Source organism: Ornithorhynchus anatinus, chromosome 1 (assembly GCF_004115215.2).
Source record: "Ornithorhynchus anatinus isolate Pmale09 chromosome 1, mOrnAna1.pri.v4, whole genome shotgun sequence".
In the NCBI taxonomy this organism is placed as follows: Eukaryota; Metazoa; Chordata; class Mammalia; order Monotremata; family Ornithorhynchidae; genus Ornithorhynchus; species Ornithorhynchus anatinus.
Window position 1 is genome coordinate 133,650,070 of NC_041728.1, and position 12,550 is coordinate 133,662,619.

General features: G+C 45.3%; 1 protein-coding gene across 4 annotated transcripts in view; it reads left to right on the forward strand.

Moving 5' to 3' along the window:
* The window catches only part of MAP3K13 (mitogen-activated protein kinase kinase kinase 13), a 244,792-nt gene that overhangs the window by 50,973 nt on the left and 181,269 nt on the right, over positions 1–12,550 (forward strand). The window contains exon 1 of one of the 4 annotated variants that reach the window (XM_029065972.2): positions 9,249–9,890. The exons of the other annotated variants lie outside the window; for them this stretch is intronic. The gene's annotated coding sequence lies outside the window, so the exon portion shown is untranslated. Of the gene's footprint in view, positions 1–9,248; positions 9,891–12,550 lie in introns of those variants that run through there. 4 annotated transcript variants of the gene reach the window in all.

Here is a 12,550-nt window from a genome sequence, read left to right on the forward strand (position 1 = left end):
TTTGTAAAGCGCTTACTATGTGCAGAGCACTGTTCTAAGCGCTGGGGGAGATACAGGATAATCTGGTTGTCCCACGTGAGGCTCACAGTCTTCATCCCCATTTTCCAGATGAGGTAACTGAGGCACAGAGAAGTGAAGTGACTTGCCCACAGCCACACAGCTGACAAGTGGCAGAGCCGGGATTCGAACCCATGACCTCTGACTCCCAAGCCCGGGCTCTTTCCACTGAGCCACGCTGCTTCCCCAGCGCTTAATATGGTGCCTGGCACGTAGTAAGCGATGAACAAATGCCATTAAAAAAAATTCTCTGCCTCAGTTTCCTCCCCCGTATAGTGGAGATTAAGACTATGAGCCCCATGTGGGACAGGGACTGTGTCCAACCCCATTATCCTGTATCTACCCCAGTGCTTAGTACAGTGCTTGGCACATAGTAAGCACTTAAGAAATACCACAATTATCGTTGTTAATTATTATTGTTGATATGAGGGTGGGTGGGTGTTCAGAGCATGGAACCTGGCTGCCGGCAAAGGGGGAGGCGAGTCTTTGGTGCATCCCTGCTTCAGCTGTCCCTCAAGGGCAGAAGAGACCCTCGCGTGGGCCGTGTGCAGCCAGCTGACTTCTCTGGGCCTCAGTTTACCCCATCTGTAAAATGGGGATGAAGACTGTGAGCCCCACGTGGGACAATCTACTTACCCTGTATCTATCCCAGTGCTTACAACAGTGGTTGGCACATAGTAAGTGCTTAACAAATGCTGTAATTATTATTATTATTAGAATGCCTTGGAAATGCCACAATGGACAGAATTGTAGGCACTAAATATAATTACTATAATAATAATAATGTTGGTATTTTTTAAGCGCTTACTATGTGCCGAGCACTGTTCTAAGCGCTGGGGTAGATTCAGGGTCATCAGGTTGTCCCACGTGACGCTCACAGTCTTAATCCCCATTTTACAGATGAGGTCACTGAGCCACAGAGAAGTAAAGTGACTTGCCCACAGTCACACAGAGCACTGTAGTAAGCACTAAGAAGAGTATAGTACATAAGAATTAACAGGCCCGTGCCCTGCTCATAAAGAGTTTGCAGTCCAGAGAAAATGTGTTCCAATATTTATTAAAGAGAAAGCCAACAGGTGCAGAGTCTCCACTTCAGCCTGCATAAATTAGTCATGAGAAGCTGTAATTCGGCCTTGTTGTTTTTATGTTGTGCTAAGTTTTTATTTTATTTTTAATTTTTATTGCCCAGCCGCTGTCTTGGAATTCAGTCTGGGGAGGTACTTTCGGGGCAAATGGATATTAAGGAATCTACAGTTATTTAGCATGAAAAAATATGCAACAATGTGTAGCTTTCTGGTTTATGAACCAAGACTGTAAGATCAAACCGAAGAATTGTGTTTGGTACAGCACACGCTAGGGACGCCTCACTCTTAATACTGTTTCTGTCAACCTCTCGTTTCAATTGCTTTTAAATAATGTATTTGCCTTTTTAGAACTCAAAACTAGCTGGAAATCATAGAATGAAAATATATTGGTCATAAATACAGATTCAAATGAAATTAATGGTGACAATTCTTGATATCAAAAAATGAGTGCTTGTTATAGCCCAAGAGAGTTAGCTGGACACGCGTATCTCAATGACACCTTTGTTTCCTCTCCCTGTAATAAAGATATCGTTCTAAACCACACTTGTTTAGAAGTGGTATATGCTGTCACTTGTCTTTACCAAGTGGCTAGTTTCAAGGGATTCTAACTTCTCTCAAATGTTCAATCAGTATCTGAAATATGCAAAAAAAATTTGAAATAATCATATATTTTGGGACAAAAGTGTATATTTAGTTCTGTTTTCTGTATAATTTTAGTGTGCAACAGACGCATGTTTATTCAGTTGTATTAACTGAGTGTTTACTGCGTGCAGAGCACTGTCCTAAGCGCTTGGGAGAGGACAGTACAACAGTAACAGGCACATTCCCTGCCCACAACAAGCCTGCAGTCTAGAGAGGGAGACAGACTATAATATAAATAAATTGCAGATATTATTGCCATTGTTCTTGTCTGCCCGTCTCCCCCGATTAGACCGTAAGCCCGTCAGAGGGCAGGGACCGTCTCTATCTGTTGCCGATTTGTCCATTCCAAGCGCTTAGTCCAGTGCTCTGCACATAGGTAGCGCTCAATAAATACTATTGAATGAATGAATGAATGGACAGAAGTGCTGTGGGGCTGGGAAGGGCGATGAATAAAGGGAGCAAGTCAAGGTGACGCAGGGTCACATGCTCTGGCCACTAGGCCGTGGACTGTGTCGAACTTGATTAGCTTATTTCTACCCCAGCGCTTAAAGCGTGGCTCAGTGGAAAGAGCCTGGGCTTCGGAGTCAGAGGTCATGGGTTCGACTCCCGGCTCTGTCACTTGTCAGCTGTGTGACTTTGGGCAAGTCACTTCACTTCTCTGTGCCTCAGTTACCTCATCTGTAAAATGGGAATTAACTGTGAGCCTCCCGTGGGACAACCTGATTACCCTGTATCTCCCCCAGCGCTTAGAACAGTGCTCTGCACATAGTAAGCGCTTAACAAATACCAACCTTATCATTATTAATACGGTGTCTGGCACATAGTAAGCGATTAACAAATACCATCAAAAAAATTCAAGTGGGAGTAGGAAAAGGGGAAATTAAGGCTTAGTCAGGGAAGGCCTCTTGGAGGAGATGGGCCTTCAATAAGGCTTTGAAGGTAGGGGGGTGTAAACTGTTGGATTTGAGGAGGGAGGGTGTTCCAGGCCCGAGGCAGGATATTCATTCAATCGTATTTATTGAGCGCTTACTGTGTGCAGAGCACTGTACTAAGCGCTTGGAAAGTATAGCTCAGCATTAAAGAGAGACCATCCCTGCCCACGCTGGGCTTACAGTATGTCTTCTCCATCGTGTGCATACACACATACATGCCTAGCACGTAGTAAGCACTTAAATACCATAAAAGAAAAATTCTTCAGTGGTCTGTACATAATCAGTATTCTGTGATTGATTGATTGGGGACAAAATAATCTGCAGACTTCATATGGAAGTGCTTGGTACAGTGCTCTGCACATAGTAAGCGCTCAATAAATACTATTGAATGAATATGGAAAGACATCTCCGAGCGATAATATTGCTTTGTGGATCAGGGACTTTAAAATTAAGAAAGGGAAGGTAATAAATGTTCCCCGTGTATAGTTCCTCTCATGAGAAAGCCTGACCATTTTGAAGGAAAATTTAGACAAGAAACATTATCGCCATTTATAGAAGGAGAATTATAGATGAGAAGCAGCGTGGCTCAGAGGAAAGAGCAGGGGCTTTGGAGTCAGAGGTCATGAGTTTGAATCCCAGCTCTGCCACTGGTCAGCTGTGTGACTGTGGGCGAGTCACTTCACTTCTCTGTGCCTCAGTGACCTCATCTGTAAAATGGGGATGAAGACTGTGAGCCCCACGTGGGACATCCTGATTCCCCTCTGTCTACCCCAGCGCTTAGAACAGTGCTCGGCACATAGTAAGCGCTTAACAAATACCAACATTATTATCATTATTACATAATAATAATGATGGTATTTGTTAGGCATTTACTACATTCCAAACATGTCACTCAGTATTATCGAATGATTAAGGTCTTCAAGTTTCCTGCGCTTTCTTCACAAGATCTTATTACCTCTTGAACACAGAAGAAAAATATTGGTTATGTTTTTAAGGCTTTTTATCTGGAGAAAATCTGCATTACGCCATTTACGAGGTATAGAATGAACCTTAGAGAAACTGCGTGACTTAGTGGAAAGAGCCCGGGCTTGGGAGTCCAAGGACGTGGGTTCTAATCCCGGCTCTGCCACTTTTCTGCTGTGTGACCTTGGGCAAATTGCTTAACCTCTCTGTGCCTCAGTTGCCTTATCTGTAAAATGGGGATGAAGAATATGAGCCCCACATGGGACAAACTGATTACCTTGTATCTATCCCAGCACTTAGAACAGTGCTTGGCACATAGTAAGTGCTTAACAAATGCCCTAAATATTACTATTATTTTCCTCTTCGATTATTTTAGCATGGTGCTATGTTGGTTGCTCATCAATAATAATAATAATAATGTGGGTTTTTGTTAAGCACTTACTATGTGCAAAGCACTGTTCTAAGCGCTGGGGGTATACAAGGTGATCAGGTTGTCCCACGTGAGGCTCACAGTCTTCATCCCCATTTTACAGATGAGGGAACTGAGGCCCAGAGAAGTGAAGTGACTTGCCCAAAGTCACACAGCTGACAAGCAGTGGAGCTGGGATTAGAACCCATGACCTCTGACTCCCAAGCCCGGGCTCTTTCTGCTGAGCCACGCTGCTTCTCTGTAATTAACACAATACAATACAAAATTAAGTAATTATGGTCCATCTTTCCATGAGAGTATACAGTTTAAGCGACCACTGGTGCCATCCATATAGAAGGACAGATCATCCACACAATCAAATGAAATGACCCAGCATTTCGAGTACAGGCTAATACTTATTTTTGAAATATACATTTGTAATTTTTGTATATATATTCTGGTATTTGAGTAGTTAAGGTAGATGATTAGCTGCTTGTTGGAATTAGGGGTGAGCACTTCACCAAATCTCTTCATTCATTCAATAGTATTTATTGAGCGCTCACTATGTGCAGAGCACTGTACTAACTGCTTGGAATGGACAATTTGGCAACAGATAGAGACAGTCCCCTCCCAATGACGAGCTCACAGCTGTGTGGCTTAGTGGATAGAGCACAGTCCTGGAGGTCAGAAAGGACTTGGGTTCTAATCCTGATTCCACCTCTTGTCTGCTGTGACCTTGAGCAAGTCCCTTAACTTTCATCCATCTCAGTTGCCTCATCTGCAAAAAGGGAATTAAGACCGTGAGCCTCCCGTGGAACATGGCCTGTGTCCAATCTGATTCACTTATTTCTACCCCAGCATTTAGCACAGTGCTTGTTACATAGTATGTGCTTAACGAGTACCATTGAAAATAAAAAAAAGGAAAATATAACCGGTACAGCGACACCTTCCTAGACAGAGGAGTTTGAGAGTCATTTGGACTGTGAGCCCGTTGTTGGGCAGGGATTGTCTCCGTCTGTTGCCCAATTGTACATTCCAAGCGCTTAGTACAGTGCTCTGCGCACAGGAAGCGCTCAATAAATACGATTGAGTGAGTGAATGAATGAATGAGAGAAACCCAGTTCCATACGCTTCCATGGACGAAGAGGTGTTGAGATCATCTCTGAAATATTTCATTCAGGCTTCCCTCTTACCAAAGGGATAAAGTCAAAATCATTTGAGTGTCCCCGAAGCGAGAGTAGTGCAATTAATAAATAGTATTTAGTGAGCCCTCATGTCAGAGTACTTTAGGAAGCACAGAAAAAAGAATAAAGAGAACCCAGAACAATAGTTTACAGTCCAGTGGAGGGGACAGGCAGAGCCGGATTATCTGCAGATAGCGGGAGCAGGTGGAAGACCAAAGATAGGATCGGCAGTACTGAGGGTTTACGAAGAAGAATCCGTGTTGGTGGTAATAATAATAACGTTGGCATTTGTTAAGCGCTTACTATGAGCAGAGCACTGTTCTAAGCACTGGGGTAGATACAGGGTAATTAGATTGTCCCACGTGGGGCTCACATTTTTTAATCCCCATTCTTTACAGATGAGGTAACTGAGGCCCAGAGAAGTTAAGTGACTTGCCCACAGTCACACAGCTGACAAGTGGCAGAGCCGGGATTCAAACTCATGACCTCTGACTCCCAAGCCCGGGCTCTTTCCACTGAACCACTCTGCTTCTCTTGTATACGCTGCTTCTCGAATGATGGCATTTGTTATGCGCTTACCATATGCCAAGCACTGTTCTAAGCCACCTCTGGGGTATCTCTTCGGGCCTGACATGCCGGCATCTCGTGCTCAATTTAATTCCTCATTTCCCTCCCGAATCCTCTCTTCCCCCTAACATTTCCATCATGGTTGACAACACTACCGTTCTTCCCGCCCCTCGAGGCCTCACCTTGGCATTATCCCCTCTCCTTCCCTCCCTCTGTCTCTTTCTACCTGCAGATAAGGACAGTCACCAAATCCCTTCCTTTCTTTCTCCGCAGTATCTCCAGAATCAGCCCTTCCTCTCCGTCCAAACTACCACCACGCTGGTCCAAGCATTTGTCACCTCCTGACTCGACCGTCGCATCAGCCTCATCGCTGACCTCCCTGCCTCCGGCCTCTTCTCTTGCCAGTCCGTACTTTATTCTCCTGCCTGGATCATTTTTTGAAAATATTGTTCCGTGCACTGCCTCCCCAGTCCCCCCCAAATAATAAGCATGATAATAATAATAATAATAACGTTGGTATTTGTTAAGCGCTTACTGTGTGCAGAGCACCGTTCAGGTTGTCCTACGTAGGGCTTCGTCCCCATTTTACCGATGAGGTCACTGAGGCACAGAGAAGTCAAGTGACTTGCCCAAGGTCACCCAGCTGACAAGTGGCGGATTAGAACCCATGACCTCTAACTCCCAAGCTCGTGCTCTTTCCACTGAGCCACGCTGAGTGCTTTATTGAGTGCCTGCTGGGTGCAGAGCACTGTACTAAAACACAGGGGAATCAGATTGTCCCACGTGGGACTCACAGTCTTAATCCCCATTTTACAGATGAGGTAACTGAGGCACAGAGAAGTGAAGTGACTTGCCCACAGTCACACAGCTGACAAGTGGCAGAGCTGGGATTCGAACTCATGACCTCTGACTCCAAAGCCCGGGCTCTTTCCTATTAAGTGCTTAACTACATGCCAGGCACTGTACTAGAGTGGCTCACTGGAAGGAGCCCGGGCTTGGGAGTCAGAGATCATGGGTTCGAATCTCGGCTCTGCCAATTGGCAGCTGTGTGACTGTGGGCAAGTCACTTCAGCTACCTCATCTGTACAATGGGGATGAAGACTGTGAGCCTCACGTGGGACAACCTGATGACCCTGTATCTCCCCCAGCGCTTAGAACAGTGCTCTGCACATAGTAAGCACTTAACAAATACCATTAGTATTATTATGTACAAACTGTAACTCATTTATTAATGTCTGCCTCCCCCTTTAGACTGTAAGTTCACTGTGGGCAGGGAATGTTTATTGTAATATTGTACTTTCCCAAGCCCTTAGTACAGCGCTTTGCACACAGTAAACGCTCAATAAATTAATAAATAATGGTAAGCACTTAACAAATACCAACATTATTATTATTATTATTATTACTAAGTGTTGGGGTGGTATATGTTAATCGGGTTGGATGAAGTCCTTGTCCCATGTGGGGCTCACAGTCTCCATCCCCAGTTTACAGATGAGGTAACTGAGGCCCAAAGATGTGAAGTGACTTGCCCAAGGTCACACGGCAGACAAGTGACAAAACCGGGATTAGAACCCATAGCCTTCTGACTCTCAGGCCCATGATTTATCCACTACGCCATGCTACTTTTCATGGTTGTCCACTACAGTCAGCTCTCCCATCCCTACCGAAGCAGCGTGGCTCAATGTGGAAAGAGCATGGGCTGGGGAGCTAGAGGTCGTGGGTTCTAATCGTGGCTCCGCCACTTGTCAGCCGTGTGATCTTGGGCAAGTCACTTAACTTCTCTGAGCCTCAGTTCCCTCATCTGTAAAATGGGGATGAAGACTGTGAGCCCGACATGAGGTAACCTGATGACTTTGTATCTACCCCAGCACTTAGAACAGTAAGCACTTAACAAATGCCAATATTATTATTAGTATTAGTATTATCAGCACTGCTCTCCCACTATGACCCAGTTTGGAAGCTCTGCGCTTTCTAAGCCAACCCAGACACTGTGCCTAGTTCTCGTCCACCTCACCATCGATCTTTTGCTCACACCCTCCCTTCCGACAGATGGACTGATTGCCCGGGACTCCCTCACCTCTCATATCCGGCAGATGCTTGCCTTCCTTCTCTTCAAAGCCCTTCTAATAATAATACTTGCGGTATTTGTCAAATCTCTCAGTCTGCGCCAAGCACCGACGTAGATACAAGATAATCAGATCGGACGGGGGTCACAGTCTGCTGGGGAGGCAGAAAGGGAAATTTCACCCCCATTTTACAGATGAGGAAACCGAGGGACAGAGAAGTTACGTGACTTGCCCAAGGTCATAGAGCAAGCACATTAGAACTCAGGTCTTCTGACTCCCAGACTAATGCTATTTCCTCTAAACCAGGTTTCCCATACACTCTGCCTTCACTGATTAATTTCTCATCTCCCGGCCCTAAATCCCCCCTACTATCCCTCCAGCACTACTGTATCATCTAATCGCTTGAACATCCCCTCTCCCAAGAACACTTTCCGTACATGTCTTTAAACTCCGTCGTTTCTTCCTGTCTACCTCTAATTAGGGAAGCAGCATGGCCTAATGGGTAATAATAATAACAATGATAATGTTGGTATTTGTTAAGCACTTACTATGTGCAGAGCACTGTTCTAAGCACTGGCGGAGATACAGGGTAATCAGGTCATCGCACAGTTAACCCCCATTTTACAGATGAGGTAACTGAGGCACAGAGAAGTGAAGTGACTTGCCCACAGTCACACAGCTGACAAGTGGCAGAGCCGGGAGTCAAACCCATGACCTCTGACTCCAAAGCCCAGGCTCTTTCCACCGTGCGAGGACCTGGGAGTCAGAAGGACCTGGGTTCTAATCCTGAGTCTGTCACTTGTCTGCCGCATGACCTTGGGCAACTCACTTCATTTCTCCACGTCTCAACTCCCTCCTCTGTAAAATGGGGATTCAGAATGAGCCCCACGGCTGCGTCCAACACTTGATAGCCTTGTATCTACTCCAGCGCTTAGAGCAGTGCTCGGCACATAGTAAGCGCTTACCCGATATTGTCATAATTATTATTATTATTACCGGGCGCATAGGGGAGGACAATAGTCGGGGTAGACAAAATTCCTGCTCTTAAGGAAATTACAGTCGGGCCGGGGAGACGGACATTAAAATAAATTACAGGTAAGGGAAGCAGCGGAAGATAAGCATAGGTCCATAAGATGCCCCGGGTGTGGGGATGGAGGGGGTAACTAAGTGATTGAGGGGGAACTAAATGCATAAGGGGTGCAATACACCAGTGCTTAATAATTGCTTAAGTAGCATGAAAAAAAATAGGGGAAATCAGGTTTGGGGGTGGGGGATAGGGTGAGTGGAGAAGTTTGTATTGCTCCATACTTTCTGGTCCGCTTTGCCACCTGCCAGAAACACCTGGTTTCTGAAGTAGAAAGGAAGTGTTTTTTAAAAAGGAGAGTGTATATCCTTGAACTGGAGAGGACTCCTGTTTCGAAACCCGTCTTCTTCTCTTTCCTGAATCCCCTCCATGTCTGCCTCCCCCATCAACCAAAATTTCCATACTATGATCACTTATATGCGTAGAAATACGTATATAATGTATATACATATAAAAAATAAACCCACGCGCTCCCTCACACAGAGGTTTCCTTGTGTTTGTCCCCCCCACACATATCTACACACACACCCCCCAGATTTCCTTGCTTTTGCCTACACACCCACAAACACACATAGAGGTTTCCTTGCAGTTTGCCTGGACACACAGGCATACAAACACACCCCTCCACCCACACAGAGGCTTCCTTGCCTTTGCCTCTATAAACATGTTGAACTCGACCTTTGTGAAGTTGCTGATAAGCTCTTATCGGACAGGAGTTAAAGGAATAAACTCTCCCACCTCTGGGGCTGGGTTGAGCTTCCAGGGACTCAAGAAACGTGTACCAGTGTGAAACCCGTCGAGGAACGACCTCCGGGATGGAAACTCAGTTCTGTCCGTAAAGAAACCCGTGGTTGCTCTTGGTTTCGTGCCCGTTTGAACAGGCCCAGAGTGCTACTGAGCTGTAAGTAATTGCTTTTTTTAAATGAAAAAATATCTGAATGCATTTGTTTCACAATGGCATTGATTCAAAGAGCCAAAAAAATTAGAGGTTCTTTAGTTTTCCTCGGGACTGGGGTATTCTAGTCCCATTCACCGTGAAGGAGGTTCTTTAGTTTTCCTCGGGACTGGGGTATTCTAGTCCCATTCACCGTGAAGGTTTTCTTAGTAAAATTACAATATAATAAGAGTTCAAGCGCCCCGGCGGCCGCTTTTGTTCTGTAGTCACGAAGTGATGTGGGGGTTCAGTTGGTTTTTAACATGTTGTCTTCGTAAGTGAGTTTTTAGCCCCGGTTGGGAAGTAGAAGTGGACTTGACAATATGTCTGGTGCTTTTTCACTGTTTCCAAGCCGCACTCAGATTCGAACACCGGCAACTATTTTTTCACCCCGATTTCAACTTCTCTTCTTAAGGTCCAGCACTCGTTACGGATTTGTTTTAGGAGGAATTTAAACGGTAGGTCTAAAGTTGTAATTTGAAAAGTTCAAGTGAAGCTTTGCTGCGTGAAAAAAATAGAAGTCAGACAGTAAAGCGAAGTATGAATTGAGAGCCGTATAATGGGGTCATAGGAATTTAGATTATTGTCTTTTTAAAAGTGGTATTTGTTAAGTGTTTATTATGTGCCAGGCACTGTACTAAGCACTGGGGTAGATACAGGCTAATCGGGGTGGACATAGTCCATGTCCCACATGGGGCTCCCCAAACAAGTTACGGGACTTGCCCAAGGTCACGCAGCAGACGAGTGTTGGGGCTGGGATTAGAACCCAGGTCCTCTGACTCCCAGGCCTGTGCTCTTCCACCAGGCCACACTAAGTCCTAATCAGTGAGGGAAAAGAACCCACTTTCAGAGAGGTGGATTTGTCGAATTTTGGAAGGTGGGAACTACGCTAAAAAGTCTCGTGCCTTTGAGATTATAACAGCTAACCCGACTTTCCATTACTTTGTGATATAGAGTAAACTCTGGTATATTACAAAGCATTATAAATTATTAGAGAAGCAGCATGGCTTAGTGGAAAGAGCCTAGGCTTGGGAGTCGGAGGAGGTGGGTTCCAGTCCCGGCTCTGCCACTCGTCTGCTGTGTGACGTTGGGCAAGCCACTTCACTTCTCTGGGCCTCAGTTCCCTCATCTGTAAAATGGAGATGAAGACCGTGAGCCCCACATGGGACAACCTGATTACCTTGTGTCCACTCCAGCTCTTAGAACAGTGCATGGCACATAGTAAGAGCTTAACAAATGCCACCATTATTATAAAGCTGGCACTGTGCGTTTCTCCATTTCAGTGTTACAGTCCTGACGTCAAGGATTTCACCGACTGCGGGTCGATGCCCAAGCGTTTTGGTACTCCTCGAGGGTGATGTTTGAATTATTTTTGTTTTCTGTCTTTAGTCGGTAGCTTGATGGTCTCACCGATCTAGACTGTAAGATCCTTTTGGGCAGGGAGCGAGTCTACCAATTCTGTTGAATTGTACTGTCCCAATCTCTCTCAGTACAGTGCTCTGCACCCAGTAGGTGCTCAATTTTTATTAGTAATAGTAACGATAATAGTAGCTCTGATAATGACGATGATGATAATGATCTTTGCTAAGCGCCACCCACTCAGTAGACCTCGATCTTGTCTATCTTGCCGTCGGGTCCCTTGCCCCCGTCTTCTCTTTGGCCTCAAACTCCCTCCTCCTTCGTATCCGACAGACCACCACCTGCCCCACCTTCCGAGCCCTCTGAAAATCAAGAGGTCTCAAGTCTCCTATTTGCCCTCCACTCTATTTCTCCTGTGCCTGATAATAATAATAATGATAATTATAATAATAATAACTTGGACCTGAATCTCTTAATAATAATGATAATGATTATGGTGCTTGTTAAGTGCTTACTACATGCGAATCACTGTTCTAAGTGCTGGTAATAATAATGATGATGATGGTATTTGTTAGCGCTTACTATGCACCAAGCACTGTTCTAAGCGCTAGGGTAGATACAAGGTAATCAGGTTGACCCACGTGGGGCTCACACTCCGAAGCTTGTGCTCCTGCCTCTAACTAAAAAAAGGTATAAATTATGGTATTTGTTAAGGACTTACTATATTTGTTAAGGACTTACTATGTGCCAGGCACTGAACTAAGCGCTGGGGTGGATAAAAGCAAATGGGGTTGGACACAGTCCCTGTCCCACGTGGGGCTCACAGTCTCAATCCCCATTTTACAGATGAGGCAACTAAGGCCCAGGGAAGCGAAGCGACTTGCCCAAAGTCACACGGCAGACAAGTGGAGTCAGGATTAGAACCCAGGACCTTCTGACTCCCAGACCCGTGCTTTATCCACGGGCCATGCTGCTAGTTATCCCACCCTCAAACATATCCTCGTACTCTCCAGTGTCCCTTTTCTGTAAAATATTTTAATGCCTGGCTCCCCCTCTAGTCAGTAAGCTCCATGTGGGCAGGGAATCTTTCTGTTTATGGTTTTATTGCACTCTCCCAAGCGCTTAGTACAGCGCTCTGCACACAGTAAGTGCTCAGTAAATGTGATTGAATGAATAAGAACAGTCAACGTAGTTCAGAGGCTTACGCACAGGGCTGTCAACCACAGTTCAAGGCATCGGCATCATTTCTAGAACCTATTTTCTGTGAG